Raw genomic sequence first — 26,249 nt, 5'->3', positions numbered from 1 at the left:
TGACCTACCATGCAGTGAGAGGCATAAAGATAAAGAAAGATAAAGAAAGAACCAAAGTGCTACCATCACAAGGCTAACGGCAGGTGGATTCAATAGCAAGTGCTAATTGTGCTGTCATTGTACAAACAACCGTTTACCTGATGTGATTTTAAGGATTATGGTACTGAATACCATACTGTCTCTGTAGTTACAATATATGACACAAGCCAGGGGTAAGCTCTGCATACTCTGACACTCATGTCACTGTTGACACTCATGTGACATTGGAATAGGAATCATGTCTAGGGCAATGTCTTTATATTAGCTTCCTTCCCAGCTTTATGCTAGTGTCCCCTTCTTTCTGTCCTGCATGTGTATTCCATGGTAGACTCCGAAATTCTTTTCCCTTTCTTTTTTGCCCCTTTAGGACATGGAGTTGGGACAAGTGGCACTTTTACTTCTGACGCTAGTATGTCTGGCTGCAATGAGGAAGAACTTGCACGTCTCAAGCAGTAGGTACAGATGTCAAGGGAGACAGAGAACAAATGAGAACAAGAAATATAGATAGGACTGACATCCTCACCCCACGGGGGTCTCTGCAGGAGCAGATTAGCTGTCCTTGTACTAAAGATGTATCAGCGAAAACATGCAGCGCTGCACAATCAGCAGCAGACTGCTTCCTTGAGGCAAAATGTGTGTGGATTGTGTTGATGATATACACTGTTAAGAAAATATATTTGGGTTTACCATGAAAACGATATGTTTGTTTCAAATAAACAGTAAAAAATCTGTTTGACACTTAGACTAAAGGGATAATTCACCTTCACGTTTAACTTTTAGAATGTTAGAAAATGTACCTATTTTTAGCAAGCCTTCAATTGGTCTGAATGTGTTATAGTTTATGAATTATGTGCTTTCCCCTTCTGCCTCTTTCCAGTTTTTAAATTGGATTTACTGACCTCAGCATTCAAAAAGTTGTGAGGCTACAATATTTTTGTTTTTGGTATTTTATATAACTTATCTTTCATAACATCCTTAAAGGGGAACTATCTAACTAATATAAGCTTCAGCATGCTGAAATAAGAAACTTTATATTCACTATTCCTCTCTCAGCATCTGTTTCTCTTCATTCTGTCTTCATGCAGCAATTGGATGATCCACTATATCTTATGGGGGCGGCTCCCTTTCCTAGCAGATGAATTAGAGCTCACTCAAATAACTGGTTCCAGTATAAACAAAATAACTGGCTTTTGCAAAAATCCTCTTGTAGAGAGACATGATGTCTGGCGATTTTAATAGAGTGAGTTCTAATACATCTTCTAAAGGGAAAAAGGAACCCCCCCTATAAGATATATTGGATCTGTCAAGCAGTATCTGACACCCAACTGCTGCATGCAGAGAGAATGAAGAGAAACAGATGCTGAGAGAGGGATAGTGAAGATAAACTTGATTTTTTCAGAAACGGTACCGAATTTTTAATTGATTATAATTAGAAAACTTCTTATTTCGGTATGCTGAAATTTATATTGAATTATAATTTTTGCAATATTTCCCCTCTAACACTTAAATCCATCCAGATTTATAATTACTGACTCTCAGCTTAGTTTGACACAGAGGGGCAAATTTACTTAAGGTCGAATATCGAGGGTTAATTAACCCTCGATATTCGACTGTCGAAGTTAAATCCTTCGACATCGAATATCGAAGTCGAAGGATTTAGCGCTATTCGTTCGATCAAACGATCATTCGATTCGAAGGATTTTAATCCATCGATCGAAAGATTTTTGTTCGACCAAAAAAAGCTAGCAAAGCCTATGGGGACCTTCCCCATAGGCTAACATTGACTTCGGTAGCTTTTAGGTGGCGAACTAGGGGGTCGAAGTTTTTTCTTAAAGAGACAGTACTTCGACTATCGAATGGTCGAATAGTCGAACGATTTTTAGTTCGAATCGTTTGATTCGAAGTCGAAGGTCGAAGTAGCCCATTCGATGGTTGAAGTAGCCAAAAAAAACATTAGAAATTCGAAGTTTTTTTTCCTCTATTCCTTCACTCGAGCTGAGTAAATGGGCCCCTTACAGTGGGCATCTGGGGATTGTCAAAGAGAGGCAGTCCGGTGGGGTGTTTTGCCTTCTTTTTGATCAACAAGAAGTTATGATGAATTTGATTTTGATGGACATACTGTAATTTTTCATTTACCCTCAATTACTATGTAAATAACAATTGATTGAGTTAGTTCAGACCCCTTTTGTTATTATAGCCTGCTAGTTTACTTGGTTAGTACCATCTTTCCAAGGATTACTTTAATAATTGCTTTGCATCCTTGCCTAACCCCCAGGTACCCATGCTGATGTTTATCATCAAATATCTTACCTCCATAGCTTCCAGATTAAACATTATATCACCCATCTGCCCTACATTTGGTTGGACCCAGAAAAGGAGCAGGGAATAAATTGGTGGCATTCTAAATATTTCTGCAGCTACAGCACGGTCAGGAATTCAGTAAACCTTGGCCCAGGGGCATTTGCTACTACCACAACCAATAGACCCCTTTAACTTATGTAAATGTGGACTAATCATTTTAGATGGTCTTGCATGAACCTGGTGCAATTACTCAGTGGATATCAGGGTCCATTAGCAAACAAGAAAGACTGTCAATCAGAGAAGGAACCATGAACTTGTACTCAAGGGACTCATGAAAGAAAGCTCAGTACAAGATTCAGTTCATGTATGTAGTGTATGCAGATTACAGATCTAGTTAACATTATTCAAATGAAACTCTTGTCTCCCCCCCCATATAAGAATAAGTAGATAGAAATAAACTGTGTGCCTAAGGGGGGGGAAGCTACATTAAGGAAATCCACATTAAGCGTGTCAGTGCTATATTTCTAATCACAATACAATAACATAGCAGCCAGCTCCATTCCTTGTTTCCCTGTGGAACAGGCACTTATTTCAAAGGACAATTACAGCGAGCGGCACTGAATGTGATGTAGGTTACTATGGCGACATCTTTGCTTTCTTTCCAAGCAAGAGGATGTGAGCAAGGGTCCTGCCAGGTGCTTCAGTATGGTCACAGGCTTAATTCTTCAGATGGCTCTACTTGCATTAGAAATAGAAGCACAGCGCCCCAGCCTCCCTCCCATTCACTTTGTCCTTTCTATGCTTTGTTGAAAAAATTCAGAAGCTAATTGAAGAAGCAGTCATTTTGGCTTAAGTACATAAAGTATACTGTGGGGATTTTAAATATCAGATTTGCGATCACAAGCACCCCAGAGTTCAACAAGGCTGTGACAATTTGTCAAGTCCAGTTTCATTTACTGCCATGTCATTTTTTCACCCAAGCAAAAGACTATTTAGAAAGCTCATTAGACAGTTGTTTAGTGCAATAAGTAGGACCACCTATGATACGGCGTTAAGTGAGCACAGGAAATAAGATTCATTTACTAAGGTGTGGAAACCACAGCAACAAATCAGACATTTGATTTCATTAGGCCAAATTTAACGGAATCCAACCAAGCTCATTGCTGAATAATTGCTGTGTCTTACTGCAGCCTTTAATTGCCCTAGATTTATAGGAAAGGGGCTTGTAGGGGGCTCTTCTTCTTTTCATCATTCTTACTATGTAGGAGGAAAACATGTTAGAAATTTGTATTTTTGTTTGTTTATAAACATTCAGAAAATTCAAAGCAAATGTGAGACATTTAGGAACACTGAGCACAAAGGGCAGCTTTAACCAGAAGCTCCTGGATTCAAAGCCGTTTTGTTATGCTGGCATTTTTGGATGTTTTTACTTAATACTCTGCATTTGCATAAGCAAATCTAAGCAAATTAAATGCCTGAAAAAAGATATAGCTCCTTCAGTCGTCCATTGCTTTAAGGGGCAAATTCACTAAGATGCGAAGTTGCGCCAGGCGCAGCTTCGCCAGGCGTAGTTTCGCCAGCGCTCCGCAAATTCACTAAAATCCGAAGTTGCGCTCAGGGGTAGCGTAAGGTTGCGAAGTTGCGCTAGCGTTGATTCGCTATGTAAAGCGAAGTTACGCTAGCGAAGGCTAATTTGCATACGGCGCAAAATTCAAATTTCAATGGAGGAATACGTATCAGCACTACAAATGCCTAGAAAACCTTCAAATCAGCAAATAAAAATTTTATTTTGCCCTACACATGTGCCCACTGTCTAGGTAAGTTGCCATGAGTCAGGAAATGTAGGGGGGAAGGAGGGGAGCCCCAAATTTTTTTTCGATCTTTTTCAGCCTATCAGCCATCATGTAGAAAACACGCCAGCGTTTTTTGGGACTTAGAAAATTTTTTTACTTTTTTTGAAACAATCCCTATCTACTCTATTGCGCTTTGCCAGGTCTGAGGTGGCGAAGGAAGTCTAGCGTAAAAGGTAGCGTTCAGTACACTGCGCAAGTTAGTGAATTTGCGTAGTTACGTCGCTAGCGAAAATTCGCCTGGCGTAAGGGTGCGAAGTAACACTAGCGAAACTACGCCAGCGTTCGTTAGTGAATTTGCGCAGTAACGAAAATGACAAACGCTAGCGAATTAACGCTAGCGTTCGGCGCTTAGTGAATTTGCCCCTGTGTGTTTGTATTTGGTCTAGCTGAACACAAAGGACTTGGTTGAATCCTGCGAAAAGTACATAGAGAACAACATAGTAGAAGGAAGCACTCTCCAATGTAGCAAGTACCTGGGTGCCAAGTTATAATTCAGCAATAGCAAGTAGAAAGATCCAGCACTCACAGGATTAGTGAAGAAATATAAGAAAGATTTATTAGGAAGATCAATGTTGTCAAGATCTGACTTTAATTGAGCTTAAGGGACCCATTTACTAACAACTGAATTTCAGGGTTTTTTCCACAAATCTCAAAAAAAAATTCTAAAAAAAATTTCTAAAAAAACGCTAAACATTCAAGATTAATTATGTGTAAAAAACATGAAACCCTCTAAGGCAAGCAAGGGAGCAGCACTGATCCTATTGGACCATTTTAATCCACTCAATTTTAGAGGTTTTAGATGTATTAATTTTTGTTTTTATTTTTGGATCATTCAGCCCTTTTAATAAATTCAATGGCAATTGTGATTTTAGATTTTGTCCGTTTAGTTGTGGTTTCCAAAAACTATAAAACCACTAAAATCCAACCTTCAATAAATAAGCCTCATGTGTTTGGATTTGGTGCAGCTGAACACTAAAGATTTGGTTGAATCCTGCAAAAAGTGCTGGGCTTTGAGTGGGTACATTCATAGCATTAAACATTATATCAATACTGGGAATACATATACATGTGACCTTCACAATAAATGACAGGAGGTCACTCTTGCTGGTACGGTCTATAAATATTACACTTTCCCCTTTCAGTAAATATGTGCTTGCTTTGTGCTTTCTCCACAACTAAAGAAGCTCTTTGGTTTCTATAATTATAAAACAATCAATACAAAGAGGTGGCTTCCTCCTAATCAGACGTGGATAAAAATGTCTTCCGTTGCTTCCTTTGGATATTAATAATTCACATTGTAGGTGATCAAATAATACAGATCTGGGTCCAGATTCAGGACTGACACAAACAAGGGAAGTCCCACGTCGAATTACATAAAGCAGTAAATGTGTAATATCGTTGTCTCTATTTCTATACAGACAGGAGAGCAGTGTATTTATTACATGATGGCACAATTAATAAAACATAATAACGAATAAGCATAGGTGGGTTCCACTTCTGTATAACACACAAAAGAATACAGAAGTGTTGTAATGAGGAAAGTTACTAGCCTCATGATAGCGACTAACAATAAACAATAAACAACAATGCAAAATCCAGCAAGCACTAATCTTAAATAATGCATTGCTGTTAACTGACATACACGTGCTGCTTTTTATGCGTAACCTATTAACTAGCTACCATGACGGTATCATCTTAATCCTTTAAAATGTATTTTTATGCTATTGTGTAATTGCTGATTCTTTCAGGATAAAGCTTATATTTAAATACCGTTTTTCTGTGGCTCTCAGTGTTGATCAATGACAGTATGTACTTTGCTGCATGATAAATCTAGGCCATTGTGCAATGGTTCTGTGACCTGAGAGCTCAGATTTCCTGCATGGTTGGTCCTGCAGTTATAGCTCCTAAGTATACACTTTCTAATTTCAGTGTAATCCAAGACATACATAACATTTCCTGACTTGGTGATGTTCTAATGGCAGCAGTGTAACAAAGAACATCTTGCTGCAGAAAATAACAGGAAAAAAATTAGGAAATGCTTATAACAACAAAACTAATATTTAGGGTGGTGCCCCAAATGCTGTTTTCACACACTGTGTGATTTATAGTGTTATATAATCCAAGTCTTTTCTTGCTCAGTGCTATATAGTGTCTCCATTCAAAAAGATAGAGAATTGCTGCTGGTGTTTATTATATGGAAATGCACAGTCCTGCATTTTTGGATGATCTCTGCTTGTCAACAGACAGGATTCAATGCATCACAGGGATTCCCCTTCACTTGGGGAGATGATTGCTGCCATTTTGCCCCCTCCCATAGATCAAGAATATGCAGGGAGACAAGACAGAGATTGGCCAGTGTGCCAGTAATCTTAAAAGCTGAAAGAAGGAAGCTAACCATTCTAAACGTAATAAAGATCAAAACCGCATTCAACTAGCATCAGCTTGCAGCATAGTCCCAGAGAGGAACTGTTCAAGGTGCTGAAACCTGACCACATTGCAGAGCTGTCCAATGTGCTGAATCTTTGTAGCACATTACTCACTGAACTAAGTACTTCAGGGTACTTCAGGGTACTTCAGGCAATTATTCCTTACTACTCTGACCAATTTTATTTATTTTTTTAAAACAACATTTTTCTGCTGAATCAGGGTAACACAATACTATTCCATGCAGAGTGTCTAAAAGAAAACTAACATGTTTATAAGCCAGGTTCTAACATGCTCAGTGTGATTTGAGCAGCTGTTAAGCAGCAAATCATCAAGTGGAAAACAAGGTGTATCTGTCAAATATTTCTAATGCTTATTGTGATGGTTTCTGAGCTGCCATTTAACAATAATCTTAATTTTATAAACAGTTGAATATTGTGACATTTATATGAAATATATTCAGTATATAGTGCATCCCTAAGCTCAGCAGGTGACAGCAGCACACAGCATGTGCAGTGAATCAGCAGAAAAGAAGATGGGGGGCTACAGGAACATACGTGGAGTCACAGATCTTCCCTGCTAAAGGTCGTGGTTGCCTTGGGCTGGTACGGGAGCCCAAAACATTTTTGCCCCAAATTAAGTTTTAGTTCTGCTTTACAGGGGAATTATTGTGAAAATGAAATTGTATATATGCATCAGCATACTGAAATAAGAAACTTTGTAAATACAATCCATTAAATATTCTGCATCATTTCTGAAATCAAGTTTATGTTCACTGTCCCTCTCTCAGCATCTGTTTCTCTCCATTCTGTCTTCATGCAGACGTTGGGTGTCAGATATTCAGATCCAATATATCTTATAGGGGGCTTCAATTCCTAGCAGATTAATTAGAGCTCATTCAAATAAAACCGATTCCAGTACAAACAACATAACTGCCTTTTGCACAAATCATGCATGTAGAGAGACAGGATTCCAGGTGATTTTAATAAGAGTTAGCTCTAATACATCTTCTAGGCAAAAGAAGCCCCTCCTATAGAATATATTGGATCTAACTGTCAATGAATATCTGACACCCAACTGCTGCATGAACAGAGAATGAAGAGAAACAGATGCTGAGAGAGGGATAGTGAAGATGAACTTGAATATTCCAGAAACAGTACAGAATTTTTAATTCATTGTAATTAGAAAGTCTCTTTGCTGAAGGTTATATAAAATTTTTAATTTCACGATAGTTCCCCTTTAAGATTGGAAGAAAGGAGGTTCCATCTTAAAGGAACAATAACACCAAACAATTTAAGTGTTTTAAAGTAATGAAAATATCATGTACTGTTGCCCTGCACTGGTAAAACTGATCTGTTTGCTTCAGAAACACTACTATAGTTCATATAAACAAGCTGCTGTGGAGCACTGGCGGAAATTGAAAAATGGCTATATGGCACAGGTTAACTAATGGATAAAAGATAACACCATTAGACAGATAGAGCTTATTTGCTATCTGCTGTGTAACCTGAGCCATTGCTACACAGCAGCTTATTTATATAAACAGTAGTAGTGTTTCTGCAAACACAGCAGTTGTACCAGTGCAGGGCAATACTGCATTATATTTTCATTACTTTAAAACACTTTTATTTTTTGATGTTACTGTTCCTTTAAGTAACATAAAAAGGGTTGGGAGAGAACTGTGAAGTGTTAGAACAACCTCCCTGAAGCAGTTTTACCAGCAGATACTGAAGAAAAGGTTGGCTACAGCAACTGAAAATACAAAGTCATTAAAACAATCACATTTGTTTATCCAAGGACTAGTGATACATGTTGTACTTGGACAGAAGGTTGAACATTGTAGGCATAATATTTAACTATAACTATTTTTGACAGTACACCTTTTCGGAAATACTGTATACACTTACCCAATGGCACTAGAGCTGTAGTGCCATTTGGCTGGGGACCAAAATATGACTTAACATAAACATGGAAAACATTAGGCTACTCAAGCGTTGCATGCAGAGACCCATAACAGTTCATTTATGAAGAGCTACTGTATATTCTATCCATCCAAGGCTAATGAGGAATATGCTTTGGTCTATTTGTTGCAGCTGCCAATTTCATGATATTGCATAGATGGTGTAAGATTATTACAAAAAAGTGGTGTCCTCTGTTGAAATGACACAGCCTGTCAGTGCTACTCTTATGTAATAAATGTCCAAAACTGAAACTTGTAGGATTTCTGTTCAAGGGGAAAAGTGTCAGCACGGAAGTAGTAACTGGATAAGATTCATGATCTTAATAAGCAGTATGTCCATTGCAAAGCACCATTGTGTCACCCAGGGGACCTGCTGCCTACGAACATAAAAAAACAATCTTATCACTCAAACACACGATTATTACTGTGTTCTTTTTCCAAATGTGCTAACATATTTTAAATGTTGCACAATGGTGGTATTGTGAAGTCAATATATACAAGAGACTGTTCAATTGGACATTTAGTCCCTGGGAATTCATTTCTTTATGGTTTCTTTAAAAATATCTCTTCATCTTTTTGGCAAAAAAAAAATCTGGTTTCAATTTAGATAAAGAATCTGTCGCTGTCAGTAACTGATTCAGCACATTGCTGCTCTAATTATAACATCCTCTTATGTAAGGTAATTAGCACCTGTAACAATGGCATTCTAGCTTTAAGCTTGTATGCCACTGATGGAAGCACGTGTATATACAATATATTTCTCTAAAAATGTTAGTAATAAAATGAAAAACCTTAACATCCAATAATCTATTCATTAAATACATGGTCAAGAGATATCACAAAAAACGTGCACTCTGTAAATTATGTTTGTGGAGTGGTTATCCATAACAGCATTGAACTGGCCCACTGGGAAACTACTGAGCCCTAGTCCTCTTGGACCCTATGGTCCCAACATATGAGCAGGCTATTTATTTCAGTGCGGGGATGGAAGGCAGCAAACAATATTCAGCACCAAACATCAGCAGTAGAGGGTAGGTGGCCCCTATGTTTGTCTGCAGGCGCCGCTCCAGACTCTAGCTACACCACTGGATTTCAGATTACAAAAAAATGTGGATCTGTCGGTTTCTTGTGTTATTCTCAAAAAAAGTAACCAATTGAAGCATGTGCAAAGCTTTCCCTAACAGACAGACCTTGGGTGTATGTTATGCTTTGCAGTGGGTCCAAGGAAAGGTGATGGATCATGGCAGATTAAAAACAAAACACTGGGCAGCTTGAGCTTTCCACAGTGACAGCAGAAGCTCGGTGGCTTTTATCGAAAACAGAAAATGGACAAAATATGGAGGAGTAAGTACTCTCTAACCTAAGCTCCCCTATGGAAATATAAAACGAATAGAGAATACATTTGGGAAAGAACGGCTTTTATGGTAATAGCTGGAGACGGATGCTTAAAGGTCTCTGTTTTAATCCAATATGTGTGTCGCCACTACAAAGCCACTGAGTGGAATTTAATATTCAATCCCAACATGCCCTAGGGGGAATGTGATAGACATTTAGTCACAGGTTATGAGGAGCTCAATGCTCAGCATATTTTTCAGCCAAGTGATCATGTATGAAACAGGCAGAGAAAGTATAGTTAAAAAAAAAAAGGTATGGAGGGCATGCCATTTGTTTAACATGTAAATCAATATTTGTGAGTGCAAAGAAAGTCTATTTTCCTTGAATCAAAGAAGGTAAACAGAATTACAAAATATATCTGAAACAATGCACACCATTATAATGTAACAAATAAAAGAACAATTGATTCTTAAATTTAGCATCATACATAAAATGTAATATACAGTACATACCAACAAGATACCCTTAGTATACACGAGCAAACCCAGCAAAAGCAGACAAGAATGAGAAACCCTGACATTTTGGAACACAGTGCTTTATCAAGGGGATTCACCACTGAATTAAAAATATATACTGCAGGCAATAAAGAAAAAAAATCAATTTCCCTACCACAAAGGCCAACGTTTTTCGGGTGATTTCTAGCTTTAAAAAAATGGATTTGTATTGGTTTGTGCAAAGTACTTGAGGTCTAACTTTACTAAAACATTAATATTTCTGTTATTTGTAGCTTAAAATTCATGCAGTATGTATTTAAAAATGAAAAGTTTTTCTTAAATACATTTGGTTTCCCCTAAAACTTGAGATGCTTAGCTGAAGTACAGAAACTAGTTCAGCCTGGTACAACTCTGATTCAAGAGCAATGTTAAGGCACAAGGGTGCACATGTACTAAAACAGCTACTCCACTTGTGGTTGTTGCCTGTCTATATAGAGCACCCCTGGCTCTGAAATGTACAGTATGACCCCAGTCCAAATGAAATGCACATACATTTTTAGTATATCCCAGTAAATTTGCAACTGATTACCTCTCTCCTTAGGATTTATCAGATACTACAAAATAAAGTATAAACCAAAATTAATGCACTGTAACCTAACCTTGCCCCCCTCTTTTTAAATTTTTCATCTGAATATACTGATGACACTGCAGAGAGATGGTGTGTGTGTGTGTGTAAATATCTTACAAACCACCAGAGCAGTCAGTATAATACTCCTAAGGGGGAACTGCATGCAAGGGAATCCAGGTAGAGTCTCTTAATTTTTGGTTGTGTAGCAGTATTGCCTACTTACAGACTCCAAGCAATGGGAAACAGTGCCAGGCCAGCCCGGGCAGATGCCCTAGACAGCCTCGCTGGTTGGTGCACGCAAGTGCAAAAGAACCCCGTGCATGTGCGAAAAAAAGAGGCAGTGCAAAGGGGGACAGCGCATGTATGTGCAAAAAACACGCACATGACAGCCAGAGAGGGGACTGGACTAGGAGAGGCAGACAAGGTGCATTCCTGGCACCCTCACAGCTTTGCAGCCCAGGCACGTGCCTACTCTGCTTACCCCTACTTCCGACCCTGATGGGAAACCATGTCAGATCAATCCCAACCAGCAGGTAACAAAACTCCTCTTCTATAAAAACAATAACAGGGGCAGCACGCACAGTGTTATTTGTTTTATTATCATAAAAAGTAAAACGTAAAAAGTATTGCAGCACATTAGAAAGTCAATTTGTGGTGTGATTTAGTCCAGGGTGCAGTGGAGTTACCAGCATCACTACACACATCCATGTTCCACCTTATGCTCCATCCACTCACAACTGAATGTGATGTCATGCCTCACGCGTTTTTTGTTATCCAAACTTACTCAGAGGTGTGTCCTTCGAGGAGTTATGTAACATGCTGGTTGGGATTGACATGATATTCTTTCCCGTGGCTAGGGGTCTGTAAGTAGGCTATTCTGCGCAACCAAAAATTAGGAAACTCCACCCAGATTCCCTTGCATGCAGTTTTATACTGACTGCTCTGTTGGTTTAAAACACTTTCTTTTAACCATTTGTGTATTGGAACTTTTATGATTCACATATATATATATATAGAGATAGATAGATAGATAGATAGTGAATAAAGTACCCCCTCTTGTAAAATATAAGGATATTATAAGTTACCGAGGAGTTTCATGACCCTATAAAAACACGAGGCCGAAGGCCGAGTGTTTTTATACAGGTCATGGAACTCCGAGGTAACTTATAATATCCTCATATTTTACAACTGGGGGTACTTTATTTATTATAATACACAAATTTTAGTGAGTCATGTGACAGAAATTACATCACTACTCACCGTTTATAACTGATGACATCACTACTCACCGTTTATAAGGATATAATTTACAAGATATTCATGGCTTTTGTGTATTATATAGTGAATAAAGTGCCCCCTCTTGTAAAATATAAGGATATTATAAGTTACCGAGGAGTTTCATGACCATATAAAAACACGAGGCCGAAGGCCGAGTGTTTTTATACAGGTCATGGAACTCCGAGGTAACTTCTAATATCCTCATATTTTGCAACTGGGGGTACTTTATTTATTATAATACACAAATTTCAATGAGTCATGTGACAGAAATGACATCAGAACTCACCGTTTATATCTGATGACATCAGAACTCACCGTTTATAACTGATGACATCACTACTCACCGTTTATAAGGATATAATTTACAGGATATTCATGGCTTTTGTGTATTATATATATATATATAAATCACACACAAATGGTGTGTTTTATTTATATATATATATATATATATATATATATATATATATATATATATATATATATATATATATATATATACATATACAATTTTATTTCTGCACCGTTAACTGTATGTGTTCTAGAACACTGAGATCTACCTTTTTTTCTCCATAAAATCCAAAGTATTGCGCTAGGTGTGGTATTTGTTTTCCCTCTCTTTGCAGTCTCATTGCGATCTGAAATTCTTTGTACCCAGCTAATGAACAGCGGATAGGATCGGCAAGAGAGAGTATTAAGGAGAGACTTTTTCCCTTTACCTTTTTTTGTTTACATTATACTTATGACACTGCATGCTCTCAGCCTGTAACAGCAGATTCTAATTTTTGGTGCTGGTCCAAAAAGAACCCAAAAAGAGCCCATCCTAAAGCCTGGATATTTCAATAACCAAAGGAGAGTATTTGAACCAAGGGAAAATGTCTGAAGATACCAATACACGGGCATTATGTTTGAGGAATAATTGTTTTCAGTCATGCTGACCTTGCTTTTAGATCCAGTCCCCGATATCTGCATCAGCTCCATGCTGATTCTCATGATTCCTCAACAAAGTATTTAAGAAGCCTCTAAAACAATCATTCCATTTGCTCAGTTACTGAGTGTAGGGCCCTATAGGGATACAGGCCCAAATTGGTGTTACATGAGGTTTCTTCTACCAGCCATACTAACCAAAATAATGACCCACTGAGTTTGGATTTATGGTTGTGCATTATCATAATAGGAAGTAGCCGTCCTATTAACTTGGGAATTGCCAGGATACTTTGTTAGTCACATGTGTGTATCGCATTGAAGGAGATAACAGACATTACAATGGTGAACCCCTTTAGGGCTCTTACACACAGCCGTTTTCTCCTGTGCTCCCCTGCGTTGCACTTTTTACCGTTCAGCCGTTCAGTACAGGAGTAGACGCACTCAATTATTGTGAAGGGGGCTGTACTCACACAGACACATGTAAGCAGCAAACGCAGGTGAGATGCAGCATGTTGCATTTCACCTGCGTTTGTCGCATACATGCGTCTGTGTGAGTACAGCCCCCTTGACAATAATTGAGTGCGTCTACTCCTGCACTCCCCTGCGGCTGAATGGAAGAAAGGAAAACGCAGGGGATCGCAGGAGAAGACGGCCGTTTGTAAGAGCCCTTAGTCACATAAACTTACTATTTAAACTTTGACAGCCATTGCTCCATATACCTGGGGAAACACAATAAGATAGTGGTCGGTATATATCAGTGCCTCTCAAATCATAGAAAGCTATTTTAGGTTCTAACTTAGAATATAGGGCTGATTTATGAAGTGCAACTGCAGTTTTGGCACAAAAAAAACAACGTGCCCTGCCAGTCGGTTCAGATGTTTTTTTAACACCTCATAATGCACTATAAATAAATGCCTGCCAACCACCTACCTGCCTTCTTCAGCCTGTTCCATAGGAAGCTGAGTAGCTGGAACCACATTTTATATTTAAATGTAATGGCCCCTGATTATTTAAGACACTAGTGAACGCAATATAGTGCAAGTTAAAGATTTAAAACTCTTATGAGGGTATTTGCATTTGCCTTAAGACCAGACAGTCCCTTTTCACCTGTAAAGTATCTGATAGATACATAAAAATGTTCATTCACTTTTGCTTTTCACTGAGCATTATAATGAGTTGGAATCTTAACAGGAAATCTCAATGTTAAACACGTACTATAATGTCAATTACAGGGCTCCAAAATTCAATGATTATTTTTAAACCAAAGACAGAATTCAAGAGAATTAATTTAAATCCCAGGATTTCTGAAAGGAAAACATCCCCTCCGTGTTTGCTTTATAGTCTGGCACCTTCCTGAAAAATTGAGACTTTTTGATTGGTTAGCAGAAGCCCAGTCATGTTATCAAGTCCTGCATTGTATGTATATAAATTAAATGCTGCAGTCAATATGAATTACATTCATTCCTGAAGAAGGCTGGACTGCTGTACTGCTATTGTCTCTTTTTTTTAGTATTAACCTGGAAAATTGTGGAGACAGTGGTTGGAAATGTGTGCATGCTCCTTAATGCATTTTGATTGTGGGAGTGCAACAAGTCATGGGGGTTTTGCAGTCTTAAATGCAGATATTTTTCAATGTTAAATGTACATGTATTTTGACTTTGCTTACTACAGATGGCCCATAACGGGTTGTTGTAAGGAATCTGCTGCTGATTATTATCTATAAGGAGTATTTAACTTTAGCTTTAATTTGAGCTAGATAGCACAGTACTGGTAATGCAGCTCTTTATATCCCATGTTTAGCCTGCAAGGGGAAATTAAAATGGAGATTATACACATCTCTACGGTTGAAATGCAAGGAAATTCTATTTATAGGATAATAGTTGAAGAGAAATGTAATGAATGTATTTATTTAATTTAATGGATTTGTTTATTTAATTTATTTAATTACAATATTTGAAATAAGCAGTTGCTGGGGTCCAGTGACTTCCATGATACAATGTTTCACTTACTAGTGTGACTATAAATCAGTTAGGATCCTCTCCTGCTCCTTATGGTAGCGAGAAAGCGTGAGCCTGAACAGAAAATGAGCCTTCTGTTGTTTTCACGAAATGCTTCCTGTTCTTCACACATCTCTTCCTTCAGGTTTCTCATCTCCTTCCCCAACTCCCTTATCATATTTAGTTAGGTCTTGCTTTTCATCCTGTCTGTCCTTTTCTGTATTTCCTTTAGAAGTCAGACGCATGTCCTTTAGGAAATGGACACACATGCGTTTTTATGGCATGGTAACGGAATGGGTCTTAAAAAGACCGACTGCCGCTTAATACACTAAACCTATTCCGGCAGTGCATGCGTGTCCATGCCCTTAGGCTATAATCACACAGGCTGTTTGCTCTGGCTGTGGTCAGTCTGTGTATTTTTGCAGGCTGAGAGAAGCGGATCTGCTCAGTGCCCCTGATCCATTGATTTGAATTTGATCAGCCTGGCAGAGCTGAAGCGGAGGTCAGTGTTTGAGGGAACACAGGCTGATCTGATTCAAATCAATGGATATGGGGCACTGAGCAGATATGCTTTTCTCATCCTGCAAAAATACACATGCTGACAACAGACTGTGTGTCCATAGTCTAAATGGTTATTTGTGTTTATTTAGGTTATTTAGATTCAGTAACCAGCTGAGTGTATGGCTCACACTGCATTTTATAAAGATGATGATTCCATTTGGAAAGCCTAACTAGCCCATTATGAGCTACCCAACTGGGTACTGAACATTCCTTGTCATTATATTTTTTATACAGTTAGAAGCAGCAATATTGTTTGGTCAACTGAGGTAAGCAAAGAAAGCAAAAAAAAAAAAAGATACAAAAGCAGTCTTTGCAAAAGCTCTTCATGAAAAGAACAGCTAAATGAATGAAAAGATGTTTATTTACTTCCATTTTGAAAGGGTTTATTGTTTTCATGGGGGAAAGAAAGTATAAAAGACATACATTTATTCTTGGTAGGAGAAAAAAAGAAAATAAAGCTTCATTATTTACTGGGTTTTCTATGAGTGAATCTATAAAGCACCAGGACTTTGGAATTTTCTTGCCACTGTAATATAAGGCACAAATTAATTTGGCTTTATTATTAAAACAGCTCAATATGGCAAAATAAAGTTACATGATGGATAACTCGGGTCATTTTACTCTTTAAATCTATATCTACAGTATGCTGCAACATTGTCTAGGAGAAGAAGGATTCCTGAAGGTTTATGAATATCTAAAACAAGTCTATAACCAACAGGACTCTGACTCTGACTATGAAAATTACAAGAAAATAATCTTTTTGAACCCCAACTATACCCTCAACATTGCCAACAAGTTCAGCAATTCCTTTTTTTTGGAATAGAGGATGAAACATGAGTTTTCCTGGCTATAGCTTTTTCCTTTTAATTTGGAATCTGGAGATGCAGCTGTCTTAACGAGCTTCAAACATTTTATAAGGAATATTTATGTTCCCTGTGTCTTTCTTTGTATCCTCCTTTGTCCTCCTGTTTATTTTCTCACTCAAAAACCATACAGGCAGGTTAATTGGCTCCTGATTTAATTGACCCTAATATATGTGATTGTAATAGGACTGTAAGCTCCACTAGGGCAGGGATTGATATGGAAAATGTATGATCTCTGTAAAGTGCTACTAAATATGTCAGTTCTGTAAAAATAAAGGATAATAGTAATAATACAGGGATCTTAGCCTCTGTAAAACCTTTACAGTGACCACCAAGCTTTCTAAAGTAGGCAGCTCAAAAGAGATGTAATGATCGTCATCAATGAGCAGAATGTTTAGGGTTGCACCCTGTCCGGTTTTGACCCTTGACAGCCTGGTTTTTTGAAGGACTGTCCGGGTCAAAATTGCCTGCCCAGTTTTCCAAATTAGGAAAAAACGGGCAGAATTTCCTATGACTGATTTGGTGACAAATTGGGGATCGGCACAGCCATGTCCCTAATGTCACAGCCCCATCACATCACTGCTTTGTCCCGTTACGACTGCTCCCCCACCCCTGCTCGGAATTAGACGGGCCAAAAAGTGGCAACTCTAGCCTTCTTACCAGCACACCATTGGTAGCGGTTATCTAACATACAGAGACAACTAGGTTTGTTTTGGCTTCACAGTACTACACCGGTAAGAGGACATACTGCTGGTCAGTTGCCTGTTACTATTTAAGGGGTTGTTCACCTTGAAATGAATGTTTAGTATGATGTAGAGAGTGATATTCTGAGACAATCTGCAATTGGTATTAATTTAAGTTTTTGAGCTATTTAGCTTTTTATTCAGCAATCTGGTTGCTAGGGTCCAAATTACCCTAGCATCCATGCATTGATTTGAATAAGAGACTGGAATATGAATAGGAGAGACCTGAAAAGAAATAGGAGTAACAAAAAGTAGCAATAACAATACACCTGTAGCCTTACAGAGCATTTGTTTTTAGATGGGTTCAGTGACCCCCATTTGAAAGCTGGAAAGAGTTAGAAGAAAAAGGCAAATAATTCAAAAACTATAGAAAATAAAACATGAAAACCAATTGAAGAGTTGCTTAGAATTAGCCATTTTATAACATGCTAAAAGTTAACTTAAAGGTGAACCACCCCTTTAACACTATTATTGGAAGTTGCAGCAAATTAGGTGGGCACACAAGAATCCACAAAGACCATGAAAATTTAGTAGAAAGAAAAGTATCTACTTAAAGGTGAACTAAAGTCTAAAATAGAATAATGCTAGAAATGCTATTTTTGTATAATAAACATAATCATCAACTTACTGCACTACAAGCCTAATAAAACAAATGATTTATGCTTTCAAAGTTGGCCACAGGGAGTCACCATCGTGTAACTTTGTTAAACCCATTTTTGCAAGACCTGCACATGCTCAGTGTGGTCTGGGCTGCTGTTAGGCGGTTAAGCTTAGGGATCAAATATCAAAACAGCAAATAATATCTGCCATAGAAGCAGATACAGGAAGATTGATTAATAATCATAATGAGAATATGCAGACTGCACTGGGTCTGTGGATAGGAATCTCTACACGGTCGCCAGCTGCTCTACAGGATAACAAACAAAGCTCGATCTCTGTAAGGTGGGGGGGTCTCCCCCCTGCTGCTGTTTGAGAGTATTGTTGTTTCCCTTCAGAGCAGCTAAGGATCGTCTGAAGTTTCCTATCTGCAGCAGTCAGAGCAAACAAAGGGTGAATTTCACTGCATACAGCCAGGTTTCTTATAAAAACGGTACACATTTTTTAATTAAAGTATACTGGAGATAGATTTATTTTTCGTAAAAGAAAGTAAAAATTGGATTTAATTTTTTTTGCCTTTACACCCCCTTTTACGAATTTTATACTAAAAGTAACTTAATCACTGGGCTCTATAATTAAGGGGCAGATTTATGAAGGGTCGAATTTCGAACCCTCGAAGTAAAATCCTTCAAATTAGAATATTGAATTTGAAGGATTTTAGCGCAAAACGTTTGATCGAACGATAAAATCTTTCGAATCAGACGATTCGAATGATTTTAAGCAATCGATCAAATGATTTTTATTCGATCAAAAAAAACGTAGAAAAGTGCTCTGGAAGGTCCCCATAGGCTAACATTGCACTTCGGTAGCTTTAATGTGGCGAAGTATGAAGTCGAAGTTTTTTTTAAAGAGACAGTACTTCGATTATCGAATGGACGAATAGTCGACTGTTTTTTACTTCGAATCGTTCCAATCATTCGATTCGATCAAATTTGACCAATTCGATGGTCGAAGTACCAAAAAAAACTTTGAAATTCAAATATTTTTTCATTCGAACTATTCACTCGAGCTTAGTAAATCTGCCCCCAAGTGTCTTTTACCATGAAACAAGTAAAGTTCTGCCAGAACTGTTTTCTTAAATAAACATTTATCTTTTCACTATATGTATAAAATCCAAAAATGGGGAAGGTTTTTTTTTAAAAAAATGTAAAGTTTAGTGGAAAGCGTAAACTGGCTTCCACAAAGGAACCTCGTCTAGCTGTAAGCATTGCTGGAAATGGTTTAATGTGATACTGAAAAGTTCCAGTTATAAAATAAATTTTTTTTTTTACTGTTATACCGTTTTCTGGTAGCAATACAACCACTCCCAGCCCCAGTTTCTGTCAAGGTAAGCTACACTTGCTATCACCACCCCACAGCTAACAGTATTCCAACTACTTGGGGTTTTAAGAGTACTTCTCACTTCCATCATCCCTTTTGCTGTGTTTTAATTCCCCGTAAAGGTTCTGTACAATAGAAGGCATGGTTTAGAATCAAAACAGTGTGTCGTGACTGTGGGGACATGAACACACATACTCCCTCCTAGTATGGCTTCAAATTCTGGAATAAAGAGGTAAAAAAACTGGGTTATGGGTGAAGGTTGGCCACAGCTTTATTAGCATATTTATTCAAAGACCCTTGCCCCACCAAATAAACCCTTCCAGTAAACCTGTATCCCGTCAAAACCAAGTCACCAGCCTCCGGGACAAATCTCTGCACATTGTTCGGCCTGGTGTATATCATGATGACCTACCGTCAAGACCATGTGCATGTTGCAATCAGGGAAAGAAAAATGAATTAGCCAATAGGCCAGACAGTGGATAAGAGGCATAATAATTGGAATTCTAAGTGTTTCAACTGCACTTTGCTCATGCCCCCTAAACTGGCTTCTGTAGCTGCCCCGATCCAAATGGAATGTGTACCTTGGTGTTCATACCAGCATGTGCTATATGTATTTTAAATGTAGAATTGTGTCAGAGGGAAACCATCTTTAAATTTTGAGGCCAATGCACACAACAAATTGAAGAGAAAACACAACATTTTGCATCTATTCTGACCTGTGCACACAGTTTTTAAAAATGCGCACACACGTATAAAATATGTGTGAACAAAAAAGGAATAGAAGGAAACATTGCTACACACCACAACATGGAATCCAAAGCCAATGGCACCGTAAGGTTTGGCATGTAGAGCTAACTCATCATTGGATATTTAAACACAAAGGCAAGTATGTCCATTGTAGGACAGGAGGAAAGTATGCTACACCACTAAATCCTCTCTCAGGTGTTGTTATGCAGATGAAATGGTGTTGCTTCTCCTTTTGGGGACAGGAAGCAGACATTTTTGCCGTTTTCCCCACTCAGGGAAAGGGTTAAAAAGGTTTGTAAAAGCCACTTTGGCACAGAGTTGGTTCAAGAACTGGTCCACCATGGAAACCCTTAGGGGAATGATGGACAACAATTACTGTGCTATCTATATATAATGGACAAGTATGCTACTTATCGCTTTAAATGAGGCTACAGCAGTAAATATATACACTGTATATACAGAGCGTGCACAGCAGACTTGAATTGAGACTCAGTGCTCCAGGCGAGTGACGTCATTCATTCTAGCACATGTCAAAAGGGGAAAGAAAAAAACCGGCATTCTTGTCTGGCCAGAAGAAAGATGCGTTGTGGACAATATAAGGGGAGGTATTGGTAGTCACTTGCAGTTCTCTAGGCACTTCAGCACAACTTTGACTGTGGGCATGGTCAGCCAAACAAGACGTTGCCAAAGTAGGAATAAAACGTCTTTCTAACATTACCGTTTAACACTGTAGGGCTATGATTAAAATCACAAAACACAAAAATGCACTGGCTTAAACACTGTTCACAAACTACTGACACTTTTACATGTTCTTTGCTGCTTGCACCTTGTGCCAGTTCAATCTGCTTTAAGGAAGCACACATCTGTCTGTGTTTCACCCACACATGGAGCTGATTTTCATCTAGTGATTAGCACGTTAATGTATTTTTGGCAACAGGCACTTCATTGCCGGTGATGATGCTATTCGCACACAACTACTTGCAGATGCAACTTGCACATGACTTACTGAAGAACTTGTCAATTTACTTCTAAACAGGTAAATCAGATGAAAGTTGTAGCATGCTGTTTGATAGGCCCCCTCTTTTATGATGAAAATCTGAGAAACAGCGCTATATTGAGAGTATGAAATTGAGGCATTCTGCACTGTGTGCAAAGCCATTTTTGCACTCTCGATTAATAGCAATTTATGAAGCATCAGATTGATTTTTCCAGTTTGTGGAAACCCCTTCTCTTTGAGTCCTGTTTAAATCCACCCTCTCTTTCACTGCCTGTCACAATCCCACCTCTCACTCTGTACATTTCTTTAATAAGATTCTGTATTTATGACAAGTACAATATACAGATTCCTGTCTTTGGGCCAGACTCCATCTTTTTCTCATTGTAACATTTGCAGTACCTGTCATTTAATAATAGTGTTCAGTGCAATTTGCTTCCCATCAGCCTTCATTATTCAGAGCTTTCTGTTTGGGTACCACTATCTAAATGAAATCGAACATTCCACTTACTGTATAATGGAAAGCAGCAGGTGACATACAGTACACTAATAAAAATCTAATCTGTTAATACCAATATCATCCTTTTTTTCAAATGCCAAATGAATCATCACACAAGAGTTCATCTGCTAGAAATAAAGATCATTTTGAGGGAAGGAATCTCAGGAAAAACAGAACAATGCTGAGCAAATAATGGGACATGAGTTTGTGATTTTCCTGTCGTCCCTTGCAGCAGCAGTGGGCTGTTTAACAGCAGTGAAAAACTAATCTTTTTCAAGACTAAACGTTTCTGAAACGGTATCAAAAAGCAACATTATTGACTGTGAGATTTACAAATACACCAGTGAGCTTAGGCATTAAATATTCTACATACATATTGCAACATGTGATGCAATGTTCTTCCTTATTTTGATTTTATTTTGTAAACTGCTTATGTTATCTACTCAATAAACTACCCGGATTTAAAAAAAAAAAAAAATATTCTACATAGATGGGGCTATGTAATAAAAGGCTTAAAGTTTGCCCAGGTGCAATAGCCCATTGGAACTAATCAGCAGGTAGCATTTACTGGTCACCTGTTTAAATGTAAAATTCTTATTGGTTGCTATGGATTACTGCTCCTGGGAAAACAGTGCATTTCATTACATATGGGGGAAAGTGTGTTGTACAGGAATAAAAATGACCCCAAATGTTTACCCTAGAGGCTGGCCAGTATGTTATTCATGAAAGCAGCCTGGAGTGGTGCACCAATCATACAATACAACATTTATTGCACTTCAGGAGAAAGTAGGGTCATTTTTATCCAATACAGCCCAGAGCAAATGGTAAGTAATGATCTTTAGATCTCTCTAAGGAGTCTTACACATGGGTCATTTATTGTGGTGGTGCTTCCCAGCACGGCTGCCATTAGAAATCACAGGGGCCCCGTACTACAAAATTTTCCCACCACATCTCCCAAGCCCCACCCCAGATCCCGCTCACTCTACATCACAGTTAAAAGACCACACAGACATCACCGCTAAATATAGGTAACCCCCCCACACACGTTATAAAAAGCTATTGGTGACCAAAAGAAAACAGTAGCGCCAGGGCACCCCTTACAAGTTAAAAAAAAAATTGGGGCCCAAAGAATATTTTTTAAAAAAACATTGGTGGAAGGGGCCTATAGAGTATTAAAATAATACATTGGTGGTCAGGGGATTAAAAAAAAATAAACACACAAATTGGTGTTCAGTAGAATTGAACTCATGGTTTCAGGACTTCAACTTTGCCTCCTTTCATGACTTTGGGTCTTTTCGCCGCTTCAGGACTTCAATTTCGTCTGTTTTCGTGATTTCGGGTCTTTTCGCCTCTTCGGGACTTGGCTGTTTGGCTTTTCGACACTTCTGCATTCGAGACTTCGGCTTTTCAGCAATTGCGCATTCAGGATTTCGGAAGGAGGTGGCACGGCTTCAAGCTTCGGCGCTGTCAAGGGGGGCCCGGCTCTTCAGCACCCCTTCAGGCCCGGGCCCAGTACACACGTGCCCCCTGATGGCGGCCCTGCTTCCCAGTGAAACAGTGAGCACAAACTGATAATAAAAATGAAGTGTTTACTTTGCATTTAACCAATAGCAGAGGACCTATAGGATCCCTTTATGTGTAGTATGGATGTTTACCTTCTGCTGTAGTTGCTTGGCCTGCTTATTTACAATATATGAAGAGTGGGACGAGAAAAGACAATTGACCTATTAGCAATGACTCACTAGATCCACCTGTGTATCATTTCATCGCAAAAGCTACTTTGCAAGGAGCTCAAATGTTACCAAATGTACTTGTTACTAGTGATGGACGAATTTGTCCCGTGTTGCTTTCCTAAAAAATTTGTGAATTTGCTGCGAAATTCACTGAATGAAGTTTATCGGCATAAAAATTATTTTGACACCACTGACAATTTTTATACACGCACCTGTTTTGTCCAAACGCATTAAAGTCAATGGGCGTCCAAATAATTTTGACAAGCGACAATTTTTATTCACGCAACTATTCTGACGTGCTCCCAAATTTTTTTTACGCAGTGCAGTTTCACGAATTTATTCATTGGCGGTGAAATGTGGAAATTTGTCCATCAATTCTTGTTACCTAAAAAATATGATCTGCACATTTTCATGGCTGTAGTTAATGTGCTGGTACACCCTTTTATTGATAAGACAATCAGGGTAATTTACTTGAAAATAGAAGACAAAGGGAGCACACTAAAGTTTTTTTGTATTTGCGGAAAATAACCAAACGTTTCAAGGGCTTCAAACCCTTTTTCCTCAGTAGTATCTCTCACAAACACATCCTCAAACCATAATGCCTCAAATCAAAACCTGACCTCCTCCGAAAGAGATAGTGACGAGTGACGTCATGAGCAACTGTGTATCTGACAACGGCACTTCTCATTGCTTAAAATCTTGCCAACCAATTTGGGAAGAGTCTACGCCATCTTGCCAACTAGATGACACAGCAGTTTCCTTATTGGTAGAAATGGTTTGCTGTACTTCCGCCAACCACTAACAGGAGTGTCCATATCTTACAATCAGTAATTGCTGGGTCAAAGTGTGAAACATCAGTGCAATGTATCATAGTAAAATCATTTAAAGAGAAGTCGTAGTTGTCATGCCCAGTAGCACAACCCCCACACTGGAATGACCAGCAGGGCCACTGGGTCAATATTTAAAGTATAAACTAGGTGGGATTAGACTGGCAAGGAGGCTAGAAGGATGCTTGCAGTAAGGGAGTATATTTAGCCAACATAAAGTAAATGAGTACTGAAACAGGCAGGATAATGAAATGAACAACTTACTGGCTCAGCAGCTCAAGGTTAACAAAGATCAAGGGAGAGGCATACACTAGAACTGGGTAATACCAGCACAGGAAAGAGTCCAGAAACAGGATCAGATTGGAACTTTGAAATCAGGAATGGAGACCAGGTGTCCAGCAGGTATGAAGACCTATGAACTGGCCAGGAGGGAAGCAAGTTCATGGTTTGGATAAGGGAGCTAATTATGGATAGGCTGCACCTGCCAGTTAATGCAGAGCAGCCGAGTATAATTAACAGTGCCAGGGCTGGCCATAGAAACCTCAGAACAGGTTAAGCATATACCTCTAGTCTGCCTGGATAGTGAAGAGGTAAAGTAACAGAAGTAAGGGTAAGGTAACAGGCTGTAATACATAAGGTCCCTGGTTCAAACCCAGCAGAGGGATGATACCTTACAGTAGTTAATCTACATTATAGATGTATCAAAAGTCATCTTTTGTGCAAACGCATCTCCAATACCTTAAAGAAATAAAATAAAATAGCATGAGTGTCTCATCATATATGGAAAATACATCACCAGGAGGCCACTGCACATGTAGTGCCTGCCTACTATTTACAATGTATCACATTTAATGGTCTTAGCCATAAGTCACATTAAATATTATATAATATGAGGCTACTACTCATTGAACTAGAGGACCCCACAGACCAGTTGAAATGCAGATAGGTATAGGTTAAAAACCAAAGTTCTATTGTAAGGATGGAGGGGCCCTATCATTATATAAATCATTGGTATTCTATGTGCTCACTGAGACAGGAGACACATCAGGGGTGACTCTATTCAGTCCAAAGGTCCAGCTTGCTTCATGCCGTAGCAAAATTCTCCCTCTATTTCCCACTCTCCTCGATCTGGGAACATGTTCCAATATTTGGAACCTTAGTTGGAAGGCATTTTGTCCTTTCTCTTTAAAGTGTAATGGGAGTGTTTTTACCCAAAGCAATATCTGATTTGTGCTATCGTTTCTTTAGAATGCTGAATGGGTTTGCCCACATAACTTAGTCCACATGAACATTTTAGGGAGTATACAACATACATGCTTTTTTGATAGCCCAAAATAGGTACTGCTTTGCCCATGCTTTTTTGATAGCCCAAAATAGATACTGCTTTGCCCATGCTTGGATGTATTACACAGCTGATGTTATTGTATTGAGTGCAGTTTCTGCAGGGAAAGGTTCCATTTAAAGGAGAATTCAACCCCTTATTAAAAAAAACCCTACCTTACATAGACCTCCCTCCCTCCACCCCCCCCCCCAGCCTAGCTGCTACCCTGGGTAAATGCCCCTAACCTTTAACTTACCACTCTGTACAGATTCTGTCCAGCGGAGTTTACAGCAGCCATCTTCTTGTCTTCGGTAATCTTTTGGAAGTGCCGTATCGGCGCATGCGCAGTTGGAGCAGTCTGCAGGTCCTGAACAACTGCTCATGCGCTGAAAGTCACGGAAATTGCTGAAGCGCCAGAAGAAGACCCAAAGATTACAGAAGAAGAAGAAGATGGCTGCCGTGAACTCTGTTGCCCTGAATCTGCACCTAGGGGTAAGTAAAGAGTTAGGGGTATTTACCTGGGGTAGCAGCTTGGCTGGGAGGGTGTCTATGTAGGTTAGGGGGTAGGGATTTTTTTAAAAAGGGGTTGAATTTTCCTTTAATGGTTTTGCTAAAAAGTCTGTTTCAACCTTCAATCAGTTGTATCAGTTACATGGATTAGTCTGTCCTGTAAATCCCTTGCCGTTTAAAGGCATAGACAAATCTCTCTTTAAAGAGATGATCAAATTGAGGATCATTGAGGAGTATG

At 38.7% G+C, this 26,249-nt stretch overlaps 1 long non-coding RNA gene across 1 annotated transcript in view; it reads right to left on the bottom strand.

Moving 5' to 3' along the window:
• Positions 1-24,602, bottom strand: part of LOC108715411 — a 185,326-nt gene extending 160,724 nt beyond the window's left edge. Inside the window, exon 1 of the long non-coding RNA XR_005960879.1 lies at positions 24,445-24,602. This is a non-coding gene — a long non-coding RNA (uncharacterized LOC108715411). The remainder of the gene's footprint in view (positions 1-24,444) is intronic.
• Between the last annotated feature and the right edge of the window lie 1,647 nt (positions 24,603-26,249).

This window comes from Xenopus laevis, chromosome 4S, assembly GCF_017654675.1.
Source record: "Xenopus laevis strain J_2021 chromosome 4S, Xenopus_laevis_v10.1, whole genome shotgun sequence".
In the NCBI taxonomy this organism is placed as follows: domain Eukaryota; kingdom Metazoa; phylum Chordata; class Amphibia; order Anura; family Pipidae; genus Xenopus; species Xenopus laevis.
Note: the sequence above shows the minus strand (reverse complement) of the source record. Positions and strands in the feature narration are given on the sequence as shown.